Genomic DNA, 23,615 nt, shown 5'->3' with positions numbered 1-23,615 from the left:
TTAAACATATGCCACACACATGATGTCCATTATACATATGCCGCACACCGTGATGCCCATTATACATATGCCCCACATCGTGATGCTCCATTATACATATGCCCCACATTAAGCTCCATAATACATATGCCCCACACACCGTGAGGCTCCATTATACATATGCCACACACAGAGATGCACCATTATACATATGCCACACAATGTGATGCTCCATTATACAAATGCCCCACTGCGTGATGCCCATTATACATATGCCCCACCGTGATGCTCCATTATACATATGCCCCACTGTGATGCTCCATTATACATATGCCCCACTGTGATGCTCCATAATACATATGCCCCACTGTGATGCTCCATTATACATATGCCCCACTGTGATGCTCCATTATACATATGCCCCACTGTGATGCTCCATAATACATATGCCCCACACACTGTGATGCTCCATTATACATATGCCACACTGTGATGCTCCATTATACATATGCCACACTGTGATGCTCCATTATACATATGCCCCACACACTGTGATGCTCCATTATACATATGCCCCACTGTGATGCTCCATTATACATATGCCCCACACACTGTGATGCTCCATTATACATATGCCCCACACACTGTGATGCTCCATTATACATATGCCCCACCGTGATGCTCCATTATACATATGCCCCACTGTGATGCTCCATAATACATATGCCCCACTGTGATGCTCCATTATACATATGCCCCACACACTGTGATGCTCCATTATACATATGCCACACTGTGATGCTCCATTATACATATGCCCCACTGTGATGCACCATAATACATATGCCCCACTGTGATGCTCCATTATAACTATGCCCCACTGTGATGCTCCATTATACATATGCCCCACTGTGATGCTCCATTATACATATGCCCCACACACTGTGATGCTCCATTATACATATGCCCCACACACTGTGATGCCCATTATACATATGCCCCACTGTGATGCTCCATAATACATATGCCCCACTGTGATGCTCCATAATACATATGCCCCACCGTGATGCTCCATAATACATATGCCCCACTGTGATGCTCCATAATACATATGCCACACACCGTGATACTCCATTATACCTATGCCCCACCGTGATGCTCCATTATACATATGCCCCACTGTGATGCTCCATAATACATATGCCCCACTGTGATGCTCCATTATACCTATGCCCCACTGTGATGCACCATAATACATATGCCCCACTGTGATGCTCCATTATAACTATGCCCCACTGTGATGCTCCATTATACATATGCCCCACTGTGATGCTCCATTATACATATGCCCCACACACTGTGATGCTCCATTATACATATGCCCCACACACTGTGATGCCCATTATACATATGCCCCACTGTGATGCTCCATAATACATATGCCCCACTGTGATGCTCCATAATACATATGCCCCACTGTGATGCACCATAATACATATGCCACACTGTGATGCTCCATTATACATATGCCCCACTGTGATGCTCCATTATACCTATGCCCCACTGTGATGCTCCATTATACCTATGCCCCACTGTGATGCACCATAATACATATGCCCCACTGTGATGCTCCATTATACCTATGCCCCACTGTGATGCTCCATTATACATATGCCCCACTGTGATGCTCCATTATACATATGCCCCACTGTGATGCTCCATTATACATATGCCCCACACACTGTGATGCCCATTATACATATGCCCCACTGTGATGCTCCATAATACATATGCCCCACTGTGATGCTCCATAATACATATGCCCCACTGTGATGCTCCATAATACATATGCCACACACCGTGATACTCCATTATACATATGCCCCACTGTGATGCTCCATAATACATATGCCCCACACACTGTGCGCACACAGTTTTCATTTTTTTTTTACCTAATGTAGTCTGAGCAGAGGCTGTGGCGCAGGACCTGAGCAGAGGCTGTGGCGTCGATGAGAAAGTGCGCTGGGGACGTCAGGAGGACGCGGCATGAAGTCACTTTCAGACCTCCTGCCGCCAAGTGAGGATGGAAACGCTACGCGGCAGGAGGTCACTTCCGCCACGTCAGGACCACAAAAGCAGCATTAAAACACTTTCTGACCTCCTGCCGTCAAGCAAGGTACCGCTACGCGGCAGGAGGTCACTGAAACAGCCCCGAGCTACTGGAAAAGTCCCGGCGAGCTACCCGTCGCTCGCGAGCGACGGGTTGGCGAACCCTGCCCTACACAATATCCCTGACCCCTATGTTTAGCCTACACTACATCCATCGCCCCTCTATATCCTACACTACATCCCTGGTCTCTCTATACCCTACACTACATCCCTGATCCCTCTATATCCTACACAATATCCCTGACCCCTCTGTTTAGCCTACAATACATCCCTGGACCCTCTGTATCCTACAATTAGGGTTGCCACCTCAGTCATTGGGGATTCCTGTAGATACTCTCCCCCCTGTTAATAATGTGCGCCCGCTCCTGGGAAAGTGGGCGTGGCCTAAAAGGACATACATCTGAGACATATATATATATATATCCCTGGCCCCTCTATAGCCTATACTACTTACCTGACCCCTCTGTTTATCCTACACTACATCCCAGGCCCCAATATACCCTACACTACATCCCTGATAAAAATAAAACAAAAGGTAAAGTGGTCAAAGTACACTGAGACACAGAAATGTTTGGGGAGTGAGCCATGGTGTAGGAAAAAAATGCTGCAAATGCTGGCAAATGTAGTTCTTCACAACTAAACACTCATATTATCTTTATACTAATGAAACATGTAGAGGGAGACACAATGGGGGAAATTTACTAAGACAAATATGTCTGAAATTTCCGGGATTTACTATGGCCGATATACGCTGTTCATATTCTTTTCACAGGCGTATTCATTTTAAAATGCATACTACATCAAAATAATAGGACTCATTGAGCCGGACCTGGTTCCAAAAATACGGGGGACAAAAAGCATAGGGGTCCCCCGTATTTCTGAAACCAGCCCTGGACTCTTGGACCGGTCCTGGATCCAAAAATCTGGGGGACAAAAAATCTGGGGGTCCCCCGTATTTTGAAACAAGCACCGGGCTCCAACAGCCCGCGGTGTAATGCCACAGCGGGGGGACACTTTTTATATAAGGTCCGCCGGCCGAATCATGAGCACCGTGGCTGGTCAGCCTTGGACGGGGTACCAGGAGCAGTGGCAAACGCAGGATTTTCAGAAGGGGGTTTCCAGAGGGGCGGAGCAAAGCACAGAGATGGACACTTAGGTGACCCAGTATATGCCGGGTCAGTTAAAGTATTATAGATAGACATATATATATATATATATATATATATATATATATATATATATATATATATATATATATATATATAGCGTGGATAGATCAGGCGGCACTCAAGGATTTTCAATGCAAAAACGTGTTTATTCCTCCGACATGTTTCGGGGTATTGCCCGTCCTCAGGGATCCCTGAGGACGGGCAATAGCCCGAAACATGTCGGAGGAATAAACACGTTTTTGCATTGAAAATCCTCGAGTGCCGCCTGATCTATCCACGCTGTATAGGGACACCACGATCCCATGAGGAAGGCACCAGGTGTTACACCATTTATGACTGCGGAGTGCCGGGCAACACTGGAAGTATATATATATATATATATATATATATTGTGGGGTTTTAGCATCAAACGGGTAGGCACAGGTGAGGATTTGGCACAGACTTAGACAGTGACATCACGGCTTGGGTCCAAAACAGGGCTTGCCTGAGTTTTATTGCAGCACTCAGAGCAAGAAACTAACAACAGCCTTTACACTTCAGGCAAAACAGAAAACAAAACCTGCTCGTCTGAGCTCTAACTAAACAGAATAAACGTCCCTCTCTATACCAGGGCCACACTATGTGACACTGGACACACACAGCAGATATAGATCAAGTAATGCAGTACTTACAGCCTTGTCTCTCTCTAGCAGCAGCTTACTGCCTCCAACACCCAGGGAGAGAGAGAGAGAGAGCTCTAAGGAGAGGGCTGACTCCTTTTTAAAGAATCAGGTGTTCTCCTGATTACCAGCCCAGGACAGAACACCCTTTGTAAGCCGGAGCTTACCACACAGATTGAAATAGCCTGCAGTCTATATGCCATAAGACAGGATTCTAGGGGAAAAGTACCTGCCGTCTATGACTTTCCCTGCCACTGTCTTACATACCCTCCCCCTCTGTTCGAACCTGTGGGGTCGGACACTGTCTGCCAACTGGCAGTATGTTCGGGATAGGACATCGGCATTACCCTGAAGCCTTCCTGCTCTGTGTTCCACTGTAAATTTGAAATTTTGCAAATTGAGAAACCATCTCATGACCCTTGCATTTCTCTCTTTGGCTTGGTACATCCATGTAAGTGGGGAGTGGTCAGTGATTAATCTAAAGGAGCGTCCTAAGAGATAGTACTTTAGGGATTCAAGGGCCCACTTGATTGCTAAGCACTCCCGCTCGACTATACTGTAGTTTCTCTCCGTAGGTGTGAGCTTCCTGCTCAAATATGTTACCGGGTGTTCCTCTCCACCAACTTCTTGGGAGAGGACAGCACCTAGTCCCACATCAGAAGCATCAGTCTGTACGACAAACTCTTTTTTAAAATCTGGAGTGATCAGGACTGGTTGATTACAAAGGGCCACTTTTAATTCTTGGAATGCCCTTTCAGCCTCTGGGTTCCAGCTGACCATAACTGCCCTACCTCCTTTGGTAAGATCGGTTAGGGGCGCTGCCATGGTTGCAAACTGGGGAATGAACCTACGGTAATACCCCAGAATTCCCAAAAAAAAACCTGACTTGTTTTTTTGTTGAAGGACGAGGCCAGTCTTGGATAGCCTCCACTTTATTTATTTGTGGCTTTATTATACCTCTCCCGATAACATACCCCAGGTCTAACATTTTCTGGACCTCCCCAGATATGGCCTGTCTACGCGCTTCTGGTACTCTATAGGGTTTTAAGCGTACCCGAACTCCAGGTTCGGTGACAATGTCATGTTTTATGGCTGTGGTGCGCCCTGGAAGTTCTGAGAACACATCATAATTCCTTTGTACTAACTCTTTAGTTTCCTGCTTCTGGGATTTGGACAGGGTCTCTGACACCCGCACCTCTGGGCTATCACTAGAGGGGGCACTTACAGCTGTCAGAGTCTCTCTGTCTTTCCAGGGTTTAATTAAGTTCACATGGTACAACTGTTCTGGCTTCCGTTTACCTGGTTGATACACTTTATAATTTACACTTCCCACTTTTTTATCTACCCGATACAGTAGATCCTGGTTAATGGCCATATTTGGGAACTCTTTGTCAGCATTGGGGTATTGGGGCTCACCATTTATGACTTTAGGATTTTCCCTAGCTCTTAATAAGGTGGGATCTCTAAGTGGAGCAGTCCCAAAATTATCACGTGACATCTCTAGCTCAGGCATGTCACACGCTTCTTCCTGCTCCTCAGCTTCACCTGCAAGAACAGCTAGGGGAAAACGGTCAGATTCAATAGTGGTCACCCCTACCGTTTGAACCTCAGTATCCTGATCAAAAGGCTCAGGACTAATCACAGGGCACACATTCTCATTATTAACAGCATTTCTAGTGCAGTGTACATTCTGTTTCCACAAGTCCCAGAACAATGGGAAGTCTCTTCCCAGGATCACACTATGCATCAGGGTCTCTACCACGCCCACTTCATGGGACACAGTTCCACAAGTACTCTTTAGCTGGACTAAAGCTGTGGGATACTCCTTGGTGTCCCCATGTATGCACAAGACCCCTATGTAACGTCCTGTGAGTGTCCGAGGGTCTACCAAGCTGGCATGGATGAGTGTAACTAAACTCCCAGAGTCCAGTAGAGCCCTCCCGGGATAACCATCCACCTTTACATGACATATTTGCTGTCCAGTTTCTGACACAGTCTCAGCAGAGAAAACAGAACGTGCATATAAAGAGCTTCGCCAGGTTGTATCACACTCCATTGGCTCAGAAGTAAGGGGGCAATTGGCAGCAATATGCCCAGGTCCATGACAACGCCAACACTGTATGCGGCCCCAGTCTTTTTGCGACCCAGGTTTGGACCCTACTGTCCCTTGGGAACGCCTCTCCACTGTTTGTTCCCCATCTAGGCCACCTCCCTTTACAACATTATTCACCCCTCTAGTAAACGGAACAGTCTTACCAGATGACCCGGCCGCTTTGCTGTTCTTGAGGGTGGAATGTCCAGGAGGCACTTCTTGGATTAGATTTTCAGTAGCTCTGTACCTCTCAACCAAGTTGACAAGCCCCTCGGCATCATTAGGGTCGCCCTAACCGACCCAGCGCTGAACCTTTGGAGGTAAGGAACAAAGATACTTGTCCAGCACGACTCTCTCCACGATCTGCACTGGTGTAGACTCCTCTGACTGTAGCCACTTCCTTACCAGGTGGACCAGGTCATACATTTGGGACCGCGCAGGTAACTGTTCAGAAAAAGTCCAGTTATGCACCTTCCGGGCACGCACACTCATGTTTACGCCTAAGCGAGCAAGGATCTCTCCCTTGAGTTTCGCGTAGACCTTAGCATCCTGCTCACTCAGATCAAAATACGCCTTTTGTGGTTCTCCAGTTAGAAAAGGCGCTACCACACCTGCCCATTGATCCACGGGTAACTGTTCACGCTCTGCTACACGTTCAAACACTGCAAGATAGGCCTCTACATCATCCGTGAGAGTCATCTTTTGCAGAGATTTCTGTACTGCAGCCCGTGTGGTTGGAAGCAAGGGTTGGGGTGTTTGCACACTCTGCGCCACACTCTTAGCCACATTCTGTATTTGCTCTTGTAATTGCAGATTAATTTGCTGCTGTTTCTTTAAGGCTAGTCTGTTGGATTCAAGCAGCAAAACATTGGTTTCAGCCTGGGCACGCATGGCCTCCTCATGCACCTTTTGCTGACATGCGTTTGCCTGCCGCTGCAGCTCATTTGCCTGCACCAAGTGTTTTAAAAGGTCCTCCATTTTAACAGTCTCCTGTTGCAGTGTTACAGCAGCCTTTAGCCAGGACATGCAAGTATCAGTGCACTCCAGACACTCACTTGTGGCTGGTTGCCTTTAGCAACAACTTCCAGCTTGCTGTAGCAAAAGTCCTATAGTTCGATGTATGTCTCTTTAAGTGAGATGCTTGCTTGCATTCTCCACCATATGTGGGGTTTTAGCATCAAACGGGTAGGCACAGGTGAGGATTTGGCACAGACTTAGACAGTGACATCACGGCTTGGGTCCAAAACAGGGCTTGCCTGAGTTTTATTGCAGCACTCAGAGCAAGAAACTAACAACAGCCTTTACACTTCAGGCAAAACAGAAAACAAAACCTGCTCGTCTGAGCTCTAACTAAACAGAATAAACGTCCCTCTCTATACCAGGGCCACACTATGTGACACTGGACACACACAGCAGATATAGATCAAGTAATGCAGTACTTACAGCCTTGTCTCTCTCTAGCAGCAGCTTACTGCCTCCAACACCCAGGGAGAGAGAGAGAGAGAGCTCTAAGGAGAGGGCTGACTCCTTTTTAAAGAATCAGGTGTTCTCCTGATTACCAGCCCAGGACAGAACACCCTTTGTAAGCCGGAGCTTACCACACAGATTGAAATAGCCTGCAGTCTATATGCCATAAGACAGGATTCTAGGGGAAAAGTACCTGCCGTCTATGACTTTCCCTGCCACTGTCTTACAATATATATATATATATATATATATATATATATACACATACAGGGGCATCAACAGCAGTGTAGACCCCTGGGCATAGCAATGTATTGGGGCCACTACTGATCCTCCAGCGGTAGGGGTGGGGGAAGCTTTGATGTCCCACAGGTGGTAGGGGGTATTATATCAACTGCTCAGCATGTAGGGCCTGGATCAGTAATTTCCACTAATTACCCCTTTACTGCACAGATGGTGGGAGATGGGGTGGGAGAAGGGGGCACTGGGCTGAATGAAGGGGCCCTGACACATAACTTCCAGGGTGGTAGAGGATGTTTAATATGCAGAGGAGGGGCGTATAGTGGAGTGGGCTTATTATTCATACTTTTCTGGTGGGAGGACAGCTTGCTTGACTGTAGATATCTCCAGTTCCCAGAAATACATTTATTAGATTTTAATGGATTTAAAAACTAGAGAATCCCACCTACCAAATGGTATTGGGGACTAGGGAATCAGAGTTCAGGAGACAGAGCAATCTGCCAACGAGAATATAAAACTACATACCAGGTGTGTGGAGCTGGAGCAGTAACCAGCTGCTGGAAGGCTGATATCTCTGGTTCTGGGAACAGTAGAGACAAGCTACTAGTGTCCTCCAATGAGGGAGAGTCCCAGCTTTCGGATTATACCCTCAGAGAAACTCTAAGTCAGAGAGAACCTGAAATATCTGACTGGGAAGAGCAATTAACAGGCTTGGATGGGGACCACTGCTTTGAAGTCAGATATCTCCGGTTCCCAAGGGCCGATTTTTAAAATTCTTGTACCCATGGAAAGAGGGGACCCTCAGCTTTCAGCCTAGGTCCCTTAGAATCCTGGGGGGGTTCTGGGTACCCAGAAACCCCCCCTGCGTGCGCTACTGGGAGGTAGCACCAGTGACCTATACAGAACTGGGCACAGTATCTAGATGAGGCCGCACCAGTGACCTATACAGAACTCGGCACAGTATCTAGATGAGGCTGCATCAGTGACCTATACAGAACTGGGCACAGTATCTAGAGGAGGCCGTACCAATGACCTATACAGAACTGGGCAAATATCTAGAGGAGGCCGCACCAGTGACCTATACAGAACTGGGTACAGTATCTAGATGAGGCCGCACCAGTGACCTATACAGAACTGAGCACATTATCTAGATGAGGCTGCACCAGTGACCTATACAGAACTGAGCACAGTATCTAGATGAGGCCGCACCAGTGACCTATACAGAACCGGGCACAGTATCTAGATGAGGTGGCTCCAGTGACCAATACAGAATTGGGCACAATATCTAGATGAAGCCGCACAAGTGACCTACTGTATACAGAACTAGGCATAGTTATCTAAATGAGGCCGCACCAGTGACCAATACAGAACTGGGCACAGTACTTTTTTTTATTTTTAAATTTCAACTTTATTTTCATTTTTCTTTTCTTTACACATAAAAAACGTATGTTTAAAATAACAGGAATACCTTACATACAATACCCTTCAGTTTCCCCATACCAGAACCATCCATTTTATACTGTTGTTTTACAACTGATCTTTACATCAGGGGGGCGAACTCCACCTCTCCCGCGTCTTTATAGTTTATTTAATTTTGTTTATTATTTATTCGTACCTTATTTGGTCCTTACTTATGTCAACCTTACTATATACTTTCCATAATTAGTGTTTTGTTTCTTCAGTGTTCACCCCTTCACTCTCTCTATTTGGGATTTAACTATTTCTACATACCTACTCCCTGTGTACTATCACCTCCTTTCATCTACTTCATATATGTGATCTTCTCAAATCTTATTTATTCTATTCTTGAAATAGTTTCTATGTGCTTCAACTTTTATTTTATCTTATTCTAATATATGTGAGATTCAAGTGCCTATTTCTTTAAATTTCATTATTCACTCTATTGCGTCCTATTTATTCTATTCTTGGACCTTTTTATATATAATTTCTATGTGCTCTATCCTTTTATTTTATCTTCTTCTAGTGTGTGTGAGGTTCACGTGTCTATTTCTTTAAATTTCATTTTTCCCTCTATTTCCTTCCCCCCTCTTCGGGAGCCGTGGGGTTCGCCCCTCGATTTACACTTATTCCACCTGTATCCTCCCATAGGGAAATTTTACTTTGACTAGTTCCAGTCAATTTTATTTCATTCCAAGGTTTTTGGCATGCATTCCGGTATTCTTTACATTACATCTTACCATAACATTTATAACTAACTTCTATCCCTCCTCCCCCCTCCCTCCCCTCTTAGGTTGATTTTTACTTTTCTTGCCTTCACCTTCCTGCCTCATATTATAGTCCTGGTTGCTTTGGTCTTCCTTAACTATTGAGACTCCCCCTTCTACATCTTCCAGTTGTTCCAAACCTTATAAAAAGTGGTTATCTTCCCCCTTGCCATGTACGTGAATTTTTCATGTGCCATAGTAGTATTTATAAGGGCTTTCCAAGTATCTACATCAGGGCCCTCTTTGGCCATCCACTTTCGTGCTATACAGGTCTTGGCCAGAGTAAATGCTATAATAACAAACAGTCTTAGATGTTTTTCCATCGCTCCCTTCTTTATATTAGACAGTACGCAAGCGGAAGGTGTACAACTTTCCCTAGGGACTCCTCTATCGACCAGTGCTTTAATCACATTTTCCCAAAATTCAGTTACCTCTGGGCAGGACCAAAGCAAATGCCAAAATGTGCCTATGTTGTTTGTACATTTGGGACAATTAGCACTATCTCTCCCACCAATTCTATATAATAATTCTGATGTCATATACGTTCTGTGAACTATAAACAGCTGAATCTGTTGCTGACTCACTTGGTTGGTTGCCAACCGTACATTTGCAAGAGTCTCCTGCCATTCCTGTTCGGAAATAGGACCTAGGTCTATCTCCCATTTAGACTTTAATTCCACCAGATCATACCTATGGATTTCTTGACCAAGAGCCCGATACATATAGGATACCTCGTGTCTCCCCGGGCATCTCTTCAGCAGTTTTTTAGTCGCCGCATGTTCTAATTTCGGGCTAGCCCTTCCAAATTGAGTATTGCAGGCATGGCGCAGCTGCATATAGCTAAACAGGTATTTAATGGGGAGGGAAAATTCGAGCTTAAGGGACTGGAATGACCTTAACTCATCGTTCTCATATAATTGTCCCAAGACTTTGACTCCTTTTGGTCCCCATATCTTTCCTACTTGTAATTTCCCTAGTTCTGTTAAAGCTCCAGCTCCTTCCAGGGGCGTTTCAGGGTCTATTCCCTGGCTTCCCAGTAGTCCCTCCACCTGTTTCCACACTAGACTCATCTGTCTAATAATTGGTGGCCATTTCCGTCTCGTATTGCCACTCAGTAGCATCTCTAAAGGTGTATGCCCAGAGGTTAAAATCCTTACTATCTCTCTAAAACCATCCTCTTCTGTCCCGCTTTGGATCAGTATTCTTAGGTGTGCCAATTGTGTGGCTAGGTAGTACAGCCAGAGGTTCGGCAGTGCCAGTCCTCCCTCCCCTTTTGGCCGAGTTAAGGTTTCTAGTTTTAATCTTGGTCTTTTATTAGACCAAATTAAGGATGATATTAATCCTTCTATTTGGCGAAAAATCCGTCTTGGGAGGTATACTGGGGAGTGCTGTAGCACATATAGGATCTTCGGCTGCACTATCATCTTAACCAAATTGATTTCCCCCGTTATCGTCAAAGGGAGACACCCCCAGGGTTCTATTTTAGATTTAATGTACTCAATTTGCGGGGTTATGTTTAATATTTCGAACCTTGAGGTGTCCCTAGTGACCCTTATCCCTAAATACTGGAACTCCTCAACCAATTTAAGTGGAGCCGGGGACGTAACCAATGGAAGACATGGGCCCTCCAGGGGTAATATGCATGATTTACTCCAATTGATGTTGAGGCCCGAGTATCCTCCGAATCTCTCCACTATCCCCACCACCCCCGGCACTGCCTCCAGATGATTATGTACAAACAGCAGAATATCATCTGCATATAAAGCTATTCGGTCTTCCTTTTTCCCAATATTAATTCCCTTTATTAATCTACTTTTTCTTATGAGGCATGCCAGGGGCTCGATGGGCACAGCGAAGAGACCCGGGGACATCGGGCATCCCTGCCTTGTGCCCCTTTTAATCTCGAATCTAGGGGATATATAATTGTTTACTGAGACTCTTGCAGCTGGACGGTAATATAATAGTTTGGTCCAATTAATGAACACTGGGCCAATCCCTATCCACTCCATGGTTTCCCATAGATAGGTCCATTCGATAGTATCGAAGGCTTTAGCCGCGTCGAGTGAAATGACGGCCGCATCCTGCCTCTCCTCCTGCTGAACTTGCAGATGGAGAAACAGTCTTCTCAGGTTGGAAGTTGTGGACCTTCCCGGCATAAATCCGGCTTGATCACTATGTATAACTTCTCTTAGAACCTGACTCAACCTATTTGAAAGCCAGAATTTTAACATCATTAGTTAACAGGGATATTGGCCTGTAGGATTCCACCTCTTGGGATCTTTATCTTTTTTTAAAATTACTGTTATTAAAGCTTCTGACATTGAGCCAGGAAGTTTTCTATGTAGATAAACTTCATTGAACAAAGTCAGGAACCTAGGGGAGAAGAATCTACTATACTTCTTATACAGTTCTTGGGGTATCCCATCCATTCCTGGCGCTTTTCCCCCTGGAATAGAGACTATTGCCGCATCAATCTCCTCCAAGGTTATGGGGGCGTCTAAAATTTCCCTAGAAGCTAGGGACAGAGTCGGATATTAGCTAGATAGCTTCGGATCTCCTCTGGGGTATGTGTCTGGCTGGATTGATATAGTTGGGAGTAGAATTGTCTAAATTCCTCGGCTATCTCAGGTGTCTGATAGACTGAGCTTCCTTCTTTTACTTTTATTTCCGTTACTGTATTTGCAAGTCTATCCTGTCTTACAATGCCCGCTAAGAAACTCCCAGGCCTATCCCCTTCAATATATCTTAAATGCCCTGCGTATAATTCACGCATTTTTTCCTTTTCCGCTAGGCATTGTCGCCAGGCCTCTTGGGCATCAATCCATCTTATTTTATGTTCCTCGGTGCTACTAAGGAGATATACTGATTCCATGGTACAGCAGTTTTTTTCCAGCTCCCTTTCTTTAGCCCGAAATGATGCCTTTCGGCCTGCTATCTCCCTTATCAAGGTTCCCCTAACACTGGCTTTGAAGGCATCCCATATAACTTCGATGGGTGCTGAACCATTATTGGTCGCAAAAAACTCATACCACATAGCTTCAAACTTCTCCCCAGACTCCAGTTGTGTCAGCCAGAATGTATTTAATTTCCAGAATGTGAATCCCCTTTTATCACCTAGATCTACTTTGTACATTATTGGGGAGTGATCTGAAATACCCCTTGTTAAATAAGTGATTTCCTGGGTGTTCGGGATCAACTCTTCAGACACCACTACTAAGTCTATTCTTGAGAATGTATCGTAGGATCTCGAAAAGCAAGAGTATTGCTGTACATCCGGGTATTTTTCCCTCCATACGTCCCGTAACCCCATTTCCTTAACTGTTTCTGAGAACCCTGTTTTCCGTATTACGCCTCCCATACTCCTTGCCCTCTTTCTATCCCGGATTGGATCTATTACATTGTTAATATCCCCCAACATAACAATGGGAACATTTGGATATAGTGCCATGAAGTCCGCTGCTGCTCTCAATACGTCATAGCTGAATGGTGGTGGTATGTATACCGACATCAGCAGCAGAGTCCTAGGCCCAATCCGACATTTTATAAAAATGTATCTTCCCCATTGATCAACTGTGATCTTATCCATAGTGAATGGGACCCCCCTACGTATCAACACTGAGACCCCCCTGGAGGTGGAGGTGTGGGTCGAGTGGTAAGCCCACCCTATCCAAGGTTTTTTTTAATGATAACACCTTACCACCTTCCAGGTGGGTCTCCTGTAAGCATATTATATCTGCTGCCTGCTGGCGGATATTCCTCATGACAAGGGATCGTTTTATTTTGTTGTTCATTCCTCTCACGTTCCACGTGAGGAAGCTATAATTTACCGACATTCAACTTTTCGCTTGAACATATGACCAGGGGTAATTAATTTTATCTCAATAACCATTCCATCACAACATAAGGCTTCCTTACTCCCATTTTTCATCAACCTAACCCTTTCCCTCCCACCTCCTCCCCCCCCTCCCACCCCCCTCCCTGCATGCCCTCCCTCTCTTTTTCCCATGACATGCTTCATATCCAATCCCGCCCACATCAACCCATTCCCTTTCCTATTTACACTGTGTTGAATTGAGGCAATCAATATAATGGCTACAGGTTGGGGGCTCTCCCCCGCTCCCAGAACCATTATGCTCACAGGATCCCCAGTGAGGCAATTAATCTTTTTCTATCATGGAGGAGTCATTCTCCAATTTCTCCATCGGAATATGAAGCAGGAGACCGTAACCCAGTCGTATTCCTGTCACCCTTTATACTAAGAATATCATTTACTATCATAGCAAAAAAAAAAAAAAAAACCCTCTTAGTTTCAGCAATTAGTGAGGCCCATCTGGCCTATCTTACATCACCCTTTACTCCTTGTCCTGACACGTTAAATAACATTCATTATACATTTGCCTGGAGATTTAAATACCAACTTAACTACTACTTCTTTTGATGTTTTAGGAAAAGATTTAATTTCCCCAGTGGACCCCCCAGGGCCAATCTAATGGCTACATGTTGGGGGTTCTCCCCCACTCCCAAAACCATTATGCTCACAGGATCCCCAGTGAGGCAATTAGTCATTTTCTGTCAGAGAGGGGTCACTCTGGAGAATCTCTGTTACAATATCAAGCAGGAGACAATAGACCAATCACATTCCCGACACCCCCTTTAAACACTCTCATTTATGGGGGGAGGGGGGGAAGGGGTGGGGGGGGGAGGGAGCGGGAAAAAAAAAAGGGGGGGGGGAGGAAAAAGGGGGGGGGGAATAGAAAAGGGGAGACAGAGAACACGTTTTTACTTTTTTACATATTTTACACCTCACATACTTAATCATTTCCCTGCCCCGGGTTTCAGCCTATAATTGAGACCAATCTGGCCTCTACTCTACTCCTTATATGACAAGTTAGCTAGAATTCATTGCACGTTTGCCTGGGAATTTAGAGTCCAGCCAGGCTGCAGCTTCTTTTGGTGTTAGAAAAAATTTGGTATTTCCCTCATGGACCACCCGGAGCTTAGCCGGGAAGAGCACTGCATATTGAATCTCCAACTCTCTCATGCATTTCTTGATCTCATAGTATTGTGCTCTTTCCCGCTGAACCCCGATAGCATAGTCCGGGAACACTGAGATCTTTGTAGTGTCCCATAGTAATGGACCTTTGAGTCTAGTTAATCTGAGAATTGTGTCCCGGTCTGAGTAATGGAGTATTTTTGCAATATAAGTTCGGGCTGGTGCCTCCGGGGGAGGTGGTCTCATAGGGACACGATGGGCTCTCTCCACTGAAAAATATTTAGAAAAGGCCTCTTGCCCATATACTTTTATTAACCAGTTCTCCAGGAACAGTTCTGGATTTGCTCCTTCTATCTTTTCCGGCATCCCTACAAATCTCAAATTATTTCTCCTGAAACGTCCTTCCATATCCGTCATCTTTGTATTGAGTGATTTAAGTTGAGTGGCCATATCCTCAATTTGTGCTGCCAGAGGGGTCACTGTGTCCTCTAATACTGAAGTGCGGTTTTCCACTTCTTTGACTCGCTCTTTAACCCTCTGGACTGACTGTTTAATCACGTCGAGGTCCTCTTGCACCTTCTCAATTTTATTAGCCAGGCGCCCCTCGCTTGCCGCGAGGGCATCCAGCACTTTTTGTATAGAGGATTCGCTTTGTTCTGACTCTGGAGGGGTAATCGGAGGGGAAATCCCTTCTCTGGTAGTAGGTGTTGGGGTGACGGGCTGCCTTGAGAATTTTGCCAGCTTATTAGCTGCAGCTGTGTTCTGAGTTTTCCCCATTTACTATTTTGGGGAAAAAACTATTCTGCTATTTGCGTTTTTTGGGGAGAATCCTCCTATACTCGGAGGAAGGAGACAGAGGGAGAGGGCGGGTGTAGAGTGTCTTTTTATGGCCTTTTAGATATATAATAGTATAGGTCTCAGTCCGAGCTTTTATTTTCTGATTTGCAGAGATGTAGTTCAAACCTCTATTTTTAGAGTTTTTTAAGTGCTTTATAAAGGAAAAAGAAAAAAAAATGATGCAAGGTTACTCACATACAACACTGGCCCCTATGTTTGACCGGGGAACACCACTCAGCTCCAATCTTTCCTGCTAGTACCAGGCCAAATCCTGTTCCTCTGTACGTCTCTCACCCGTCCCTCTTCTCCCCTTCTGCTTTGGAAGGTATTAGCACCGCTCTGGCTGCTGTGAGTGTTGTCCGGCTCAGTCCTCTACCAGCCAAACCCGCACCTCCTGCTTCACTCCCTTGCTCCCAGGCGCAGTTTCAGATTCTTTCCGGGGTCACCACTGCACTGGGTTCCCCTGCTCTGTCAGCAGCCGCCTCGCTCACTCGGCGGTACTGCTGTACGTCTCCGGCTTCCAGCCCCTCACACTCGTCAGCCTCTGACGTCCCCTCCGCTCCCGGCGTCCTCCGTCCTCTCACTTGTTTCAAGCCGCCGGCGCCCTGGGCACTTCTCCTCCTCTCTCAGCACCGCGCCACAGGTGATACGGCAATGCTGCTATCTGACTCCGGCTTCCAGCCCCGTGCACTCGTCAGCCGCTTGCGTCACCTCCGCTCACGGCGTCCACCTTCCTCTCACGTGGTACAAGCCGCCGGCGCCCTGGGCACCTATTCTCTCCTCTCCACGCCGCACTGCACAACGTCACAGGTAATAGGAGCAGATAGTGAAGGGGACAGAACTCCTCTCTTTGCCGGGATTGATCCTTCCTCACTGGGGAGCTCTGCACAGGATCATTGCCATTATTATGGAGCGGGAGAGAGCAACGACCTATGTCTCAATCCCTACCCTCCGTAGCCACGCCTCCAATCGGGCACAGTACTTTAGACAAGGCCGTACCAGTGACCTATACAGAACTGGATACATAACTAGAGGAGGCCACACCAGTGATCTATACATGGGTGCCGGATGGGGTCCCTATAGTCGGGATCCCGACAGTCATTTACTCGCAGTCGGGATCCGACTGTTAAAACAAAGACAGACGGGTTCCCGACGGCCACCGGCTATTCTCCCTCGTGGGGGTCCACGACCCCCATAGAGTGAGAATAGAATAGGCGGCGGCGAGCATAGCGAGCCACCGTGCCCGCAGCGTGCTCGCCATGCTGTCTGAGTCTGGCCAGTCGGGATCCCGATGTCGGGCTAATGACTGTCGGGATCCCGACTGTCGGAACCCTATACCACACCCCTATACAGAACTGGACACAGTATCTAGATGAGGCCGCACCAGTGACCTACAGTATACAGAACTTGACACAGTATCTAGATGAGGTTGTGCCAAGGACCTACAGTATACAGAACTGTACACAGTATCTAGATGAGGACGTTTCAATGACCTATACAATGGCTTTATTCTTTCTTTCTTTCTTTCTTCCTCTGATTCCTCTCCTAAGGCACCAAGCATCTGCCTTCCTTATTGCTTTTTGTATATTGCTTACCTGTAAACCTGAAATATTGATCTATTAATTCAGTGAGCCAGGCAGCATGATTTTTTTACATGATCTACCCCAAGTAGATCCATGGTCTTTGGGATCTTATTGCTGGGTTTGTGATATTCTATAAATACTTGTGGCTCCATCAACCATTCTACTACTGGTGTAAGGTACACTGTTTGATAGTTACAGTATTTGCTTCTTCCCTGCTTCCACTTTTGTGCAGTGGTATTACATTCCCTCTATTCCAGTCCTCTGGAATTGTACCTGTAGATGGAAACTGGTTGACTATATAGTTTAATGTAGCTACCAGCACACCTTTAATCTCTTTTAGGATCATTTGATTTATCCACTTTCCATTTTGAGAGTTCTGGTAGGACCTTCTCCTCTGTAAATGTTCTTGTAGTTACCCAATTTCACTCCTTCTGTAGTGAATATGCAAAAATAATAACTTTGATCATCTGCTATTGCTTTGTCTCCATCTGATCTGCTATCGATTCCCTCTGTGTATTATTCCTCCTGTTGTGATAATTATTTCCTTTATTCTACAGGTTTCCCTATCCAGGGGTAGAGGCAAAAGCTCTGCTGCTGAGAGTGACCTGTCACCAACTGCTGTATTATAACAGATGAGCTTTAGAGAGAGGGGTAGATGGGCATTTCTTATAGGACTTTGTGTAATCATCCACCAATGGGCTTAGTTATAAGAGAGATCCTTGACACTGGCACAGGGCGCTGGGAGACATGTTCCGGATCTTCACTTCAGCATCATCACTGCACCCCTCCCAAATACAACATCTGAGTTAAGGGTTGGTGCTTCACAAAGAGAGGGAAACCTGCCACACCGGGTTCCTCTGACCCTCCTCATCTTTCACCACAGATTACATATTCCCTAAGATTCGCATTCCGAATTGAAAAAGCCACACTGAGCGCGGCGAAACGCGTTTTTGAGGAGTTCCTGAGCACCACAGAGCGAGGACTGGAGGGACAAGCACATATTTGCAATTGTCAACTTGCATGTCCCATCCAACTACGGTCCCGGCAAAGTTGGTGGAGACGGCACAGAGAGTGTTTCTTCTAATTACAAGGAAGGGTGAGTATACTCGAGATGGGGTACTCAGAGTAGAAACAGGCGCCTAGTGGGGTGTTGTGCCAAGCTGCTCCAACTAAGGGGTTTCACCCCTCTAAAAATATGTATATAGAAACCAGAAAAATGTGGAGCGCTAGTTCGGATCAATTGAATATTACAATGTTAATTTATTAAAAGAAGATAAAAATACATGAGTAGCAATGACAATAATAAATTGAAATGTGTATCAATCGCGAAAATGGACAATAAAGGTTAATACTTATTATGTCTGGAACACTGCTTGATTTGTATTGTTCCCAGGGAGGTGGTGACTCCTTGAATCACTTGGGGGTATGTCACTTGGAATGCCGTACCGGATAAAGAAATTTTGCTGGAGGATGTTCTTATTCACGATTATTTCTGGTATCCTCACGATAAATGCAAATTTTTGTAATCCCCAGTGGGTTAGTCCACACTGGAGGAAGATCTTGTTCAGTTCTTCCACTTCTGAAACTTCGCTCCTGATGGCTGAAGTGATGATGATCCTTGCTAGGTGCAGGAAGGTGTCACACTCTGTACGCACTTATCAAAATGAACTTTCAGGTTGTGCAAGCTGTTTAAGTGAGGATTCAAGGATTGAAGACTGTTGGATTGTGCTTTTAGACAGCATTCTTCTAATTATTGCTAACCTGGAGGAGTGAATGCACAGCCCAGCAATTTGGGCACCGTCACAACAGGAGTGTGCTCTCACCCCCCAACGCAGAACGTACCCGCTGAGAACAGTCAGTTCCTGCTTTCCATTCGGCCCACTGGCCGGTGCATCAGCTTGGAGCTCGTCAGACGCCGCAAGGTGTGAGCGGTGGTGCGTGTTTCCAGTGACCAATTAACTGGTCATTTCTATTAGCGGCAGCCCAGCACGAAGGTCTGGCAGTCGGTGACGGCTGCTCCCACATGAGCTCACTACTGAGCTCTGTCTACCAACAGTGGATTTCAGAATACCGCTGTCATCCCCAAACTACTATTATTGGAGACCCAGGTGTGAGTACATACCAACTAACTTACCCATTATATATTGGTAGGACATAAAACCTTAAAATTGTTGGGACACTTACTCTTCGTTTTGGGACTGATAGAAAACTGTACAAATCTGTGCATTTTGACGTGTACTAGTCAGGACATAGCAAATACGGGTAACTAATACGGATGTTCAATTGTATGTGTTTTTTCCTGTGGTCATTTTAAATGTACCCTTTTTTTGCATGCATGCAATTAATTAATTTTATTGTTATTTATTAAAATAAATTGTCTTTTGTGTACACACAGCGCCCACTGTTTTTTTCTTCGATATTCCCTAAGATGTCCATAGACAAGTAATCATGCAAAATAATGACAGCAAGCATGAATCTTAAGATGACCTTTACCCTTTGAAAACTGTCCGGTGCCTCTAGTGGACTCAATGTGGGGGACATGCGGTCTTGATTTGGACTGTCTCCCTTGTGCAGGTCTGTAGTCTTGGCATTGTCCAATGGCAGCACAACAATTAAACATGTATTTGTATCATCATGCCCAGACTACTGCAATGCCATCTACCCTGTTCTCACAGCAAAATAAATTCACTGCTTACAGCTGGTACAAAATGCAGCTGCCATTATATGACCCCATCTGGTCCCATCCAAGCTACATAACACACATCCTCTGCCCCCTCCACTGGGGAATTGTCGGTACTTGTGTATTATCACGGCGCCCACAAAATCGGCCGCAAATCGCATGGAAAAATCGGATGCGATTTTGCGGCCGATTTTTGGCCGATTCTCGACTGATTTTTCACTTTTTCCGGCCGATTTGCATGCTGTTCCATCATTGCACACCTTGCACACCCCCGATTTCCATCGTAGTGATGAATGCCATGCGATTCATGTGAAGCGATTCGATTTGTAATTGTACAATCACCCTGATAGGTGCTTACAATGTTAAATGCACCACCATTGTTAACGCCACCCCCACTATCAACGCCAACCCGAAGCGTGGCGAGCGTAGAGACCCCGCGAGAGGCGGCTGTACGCGTCCTCCGACCTTTTCATACCCCCATTATCCACGTCAGCGCAGAGTTGATTTTAGATAGTGTGGCGAGCGTAGCGAGCCCCCGAGCCCGAAGCGTGGCGAGCGCAGCGAGCCCCGCGAGGGGACGCGGAATACAAAGTATTCCATAGGACACAAGGCATGTGTGTGTGTGTTCCCTGCTGCTGCGGGCAGGTGAGCTGGCTGGTGAGTTTGGACGGGCAGGAGTAGGCGGAGCAGCAAGCGGCAGGGAGGGTGGGCGCCGGGCGGACTAACTGACAGTCAGGTCAGTGAGAAGGGCGGCGGACATTACTCACCGAGTCACCGCCGCCGCGCTTCCGTCGGCATCCAGCGGCCGCAGACAGTGCAGCATTGCCCAAAACAAATATGGCCGCCGCATCTGTGCATTTAATATATGCATATATGCGGCGGCCATATTTGTTTTGGGCATTGCTGCCGTTGGTGACCAGGCTGGGCTGCGGCCACTTGTAACAAAGGTAAGCGGCCCAGCCTGAGTGAAATCTGGTCCGGCCCACCGGGAAACGGCCCGGTTTCCCGTGGGCCAATCCGCCTCTGCTCTACTCAATATCCCACCAGTATCTCCGTGGCCTCTGTATTACATAAAATGCTTTTCTGTGCCTCATTGTCTCTGTGCGGTATTGGGCTCCCTCCCTCCCATGCCTTGTGTCCTATGGAAGCAATAAATATGATCACTCCGAATAAGGCCCACTATTTATTCCATGCATTCTCCACTTTTACCACAAGATGTCACTGTCAGTTATATATCCCATTCTTCAACCTAGAAACAGTATTGTGTATTACCAGTTATATATCTAATGCTGTGTACACACGGGGAGATATATTGCTCAGCCATATATTGCTGAGCAATATATGGCTGAGCCATATATTGCTCAGTTTCTCCTGTTCATCAGCGACCAGAGATGGTCGCTGATGAAAAAGAAACTGCCAGGGGGAGCCCGGCAGTGGTAATCAGCTCAGTGGCAAACGCAGGATTTTCAGAAGGGGGTTTCCAGAAGGGTGGAGCAAAGCACGGAGATGGACACTTAGGTGACCCAGTATATGCCGGGTCAGTTAAAGTATTATAGATAGACCAAATGTTTATAAATAATAATATAAATATATATATATATATATATATATATATATATATTATAAATATACATACATATAGGGGCATCAACAGCAGTGTAGACCCCTGGGCATAGCAATGTATTGGGGCCCCTACCGATCCTTCAGCAGTAGGGGTGGGGGAAGCTTTGATGTCCTGCGGGTGCTAGGGGGTATTATATCAACCGCTCAGCATGTAGGGCCTGGATCAGTAATTTCCACTAATTACCCCTTTACTGCACAGATGGTGGGAGATGGAGCGGGAGAAGGGGGCATTGGGCTGAATGAAGGGGCCCTGATACATAACTTCCAGGGTGGTAGAGGATGTTTAATATGCAGAGGAGGAGTATATAGTGGAGTGGGCTCATTATTCATAATTTTCTGGAGGGAGGACAGCGTGCTTGACTGCAGATATCTCCAGTTCCCGGAAATAGATTTCTTAGATTTTAATGGAATTAAAAACTATAGAATCCCACCTACCAAATGGTATTGGGGACTAGGGGATCAGAGTTCAGGAGGAAGAGCAATCTGCCAACGAATATATAAAACGACATACCAGGTGTGTGGAGCTGGAGCAGTAACCAGCTGTTGGAAGGCTGATATCTCTGGTTCTGGGAAAAGTAGAGACAAGCTTCTAGTGTCCATCAAAGGGGGAGAATCCCAGCTTTTGGAATATACCCTCAGAAAAACTCTAAGTTATACAGAACCTGAAATATCTGACTGGGAATACCAATTAACAGGCTTGGATGGGGACCATTGCTTTGAAGTCAGATATCTCCGGTTCCCAAGGGCCGATTTTTACAATTCTTGTATCGATGGAAAGAGGGGACCCTCAGCTTTTAGGAGAGGCCCTTAGACTCCTGGGGGGGGGGGGGGTTCTGGGTACTCAGAAACCCCCCCTGCGTGCGCTACTGTCCTGGGTACTCAGAAACCCCCCCTGCGTGCGCTACTGTATAGCACTGGCTTACTGACACATTGTATGTATCTATAGCAGTTCACCCTGTATAGCACTGGCTCACTGAAGCATTGTGTGTAACTATAGTAGCCTACCCTGTATAGCACTGGCTTACTGACACATTGGGCGAAATGTAATAGGGTGCGATTTTTTTTGCGATTTTTCCCGCAAAATATGCCGTTTTCGCCCATTTCCCGAAAATCGCATATTTTATAGGGTGCGATTTGCGGGAAAAATCGCATTTTTTAAAGGTGCGATTTTTAGTTAGACTAAAAATCGCATCCAGATGTTTTCCCATTAAAAAGGATAGAAGTCGCATATTTAATGGGTTGCGATTTTAGTAAAGCTTACTAAAAATCGCAAAAAAAATAGACCAGGTTCTGCCTGGCGCTTTTATCAGAAACATGCACAGATCATTGAGATCTGTGCATGGTTCTGTTGTAAAAAAATAGTTAAAACAAAAAAAAACGGCGTGCGGTCCCCCCCCTAAGCATAACCAGCCCCGGGCTCAAAAAGCCGGTGCTGGTATCATAAAATCAAAGGAACAATCAAGTTGGGGTTCCCTGGATTTTATAAAACCAGCACCAGGCTCAAGGTCCGGCGCTGGTTCCCAAAATACAGGGGACAAAATGACTAGGGGTCCCCCGTATTTTAAGAACCAGCACCGGACACAACCAGTCAGCAGGGTAATGCCACAGCCGGGGGAAACTTATTATATAAGCTCCCGCGGCCAAAGCATTAACCCCCTGGCTGGTCAGCATGGGCAGGGGTCCTGGGGAAGTGGGGACCCCCCCAATGAAGGGGTCCCCCCCTCCAGGACTTACCAGCCCATGCTGATAGTCCGGGGCTGTCCCCGATGCCCCTGGGCGGTGGGCATCGGGCTGATGACTTGTGTAAAAAAAAGGATAAAAACTATTGTTCTTTACTGGCGAACTATGAGTCCCAGCAAGCCTACCCCGCATGCTGGAACTTGGAGAACCACAAGTCCCAGC

The sequence above is a fragment of the Crinia signifera genome, chromosome 19 (genome assembly GCF_055691185.1).
Source record: "Crinia signifera chromosome 19, ASM5569118v1, whole genome shotgun sequence".
In the NCBI taxonomy this organism is placed as follows: Eukaryota; Metazoa; Chordata; class Amphibia; order Anura; family Myobatrachidae; genus Crinia; species Crinia signifera.
This window is presented reverse-complemented; position numbering follows the sequence as displayed.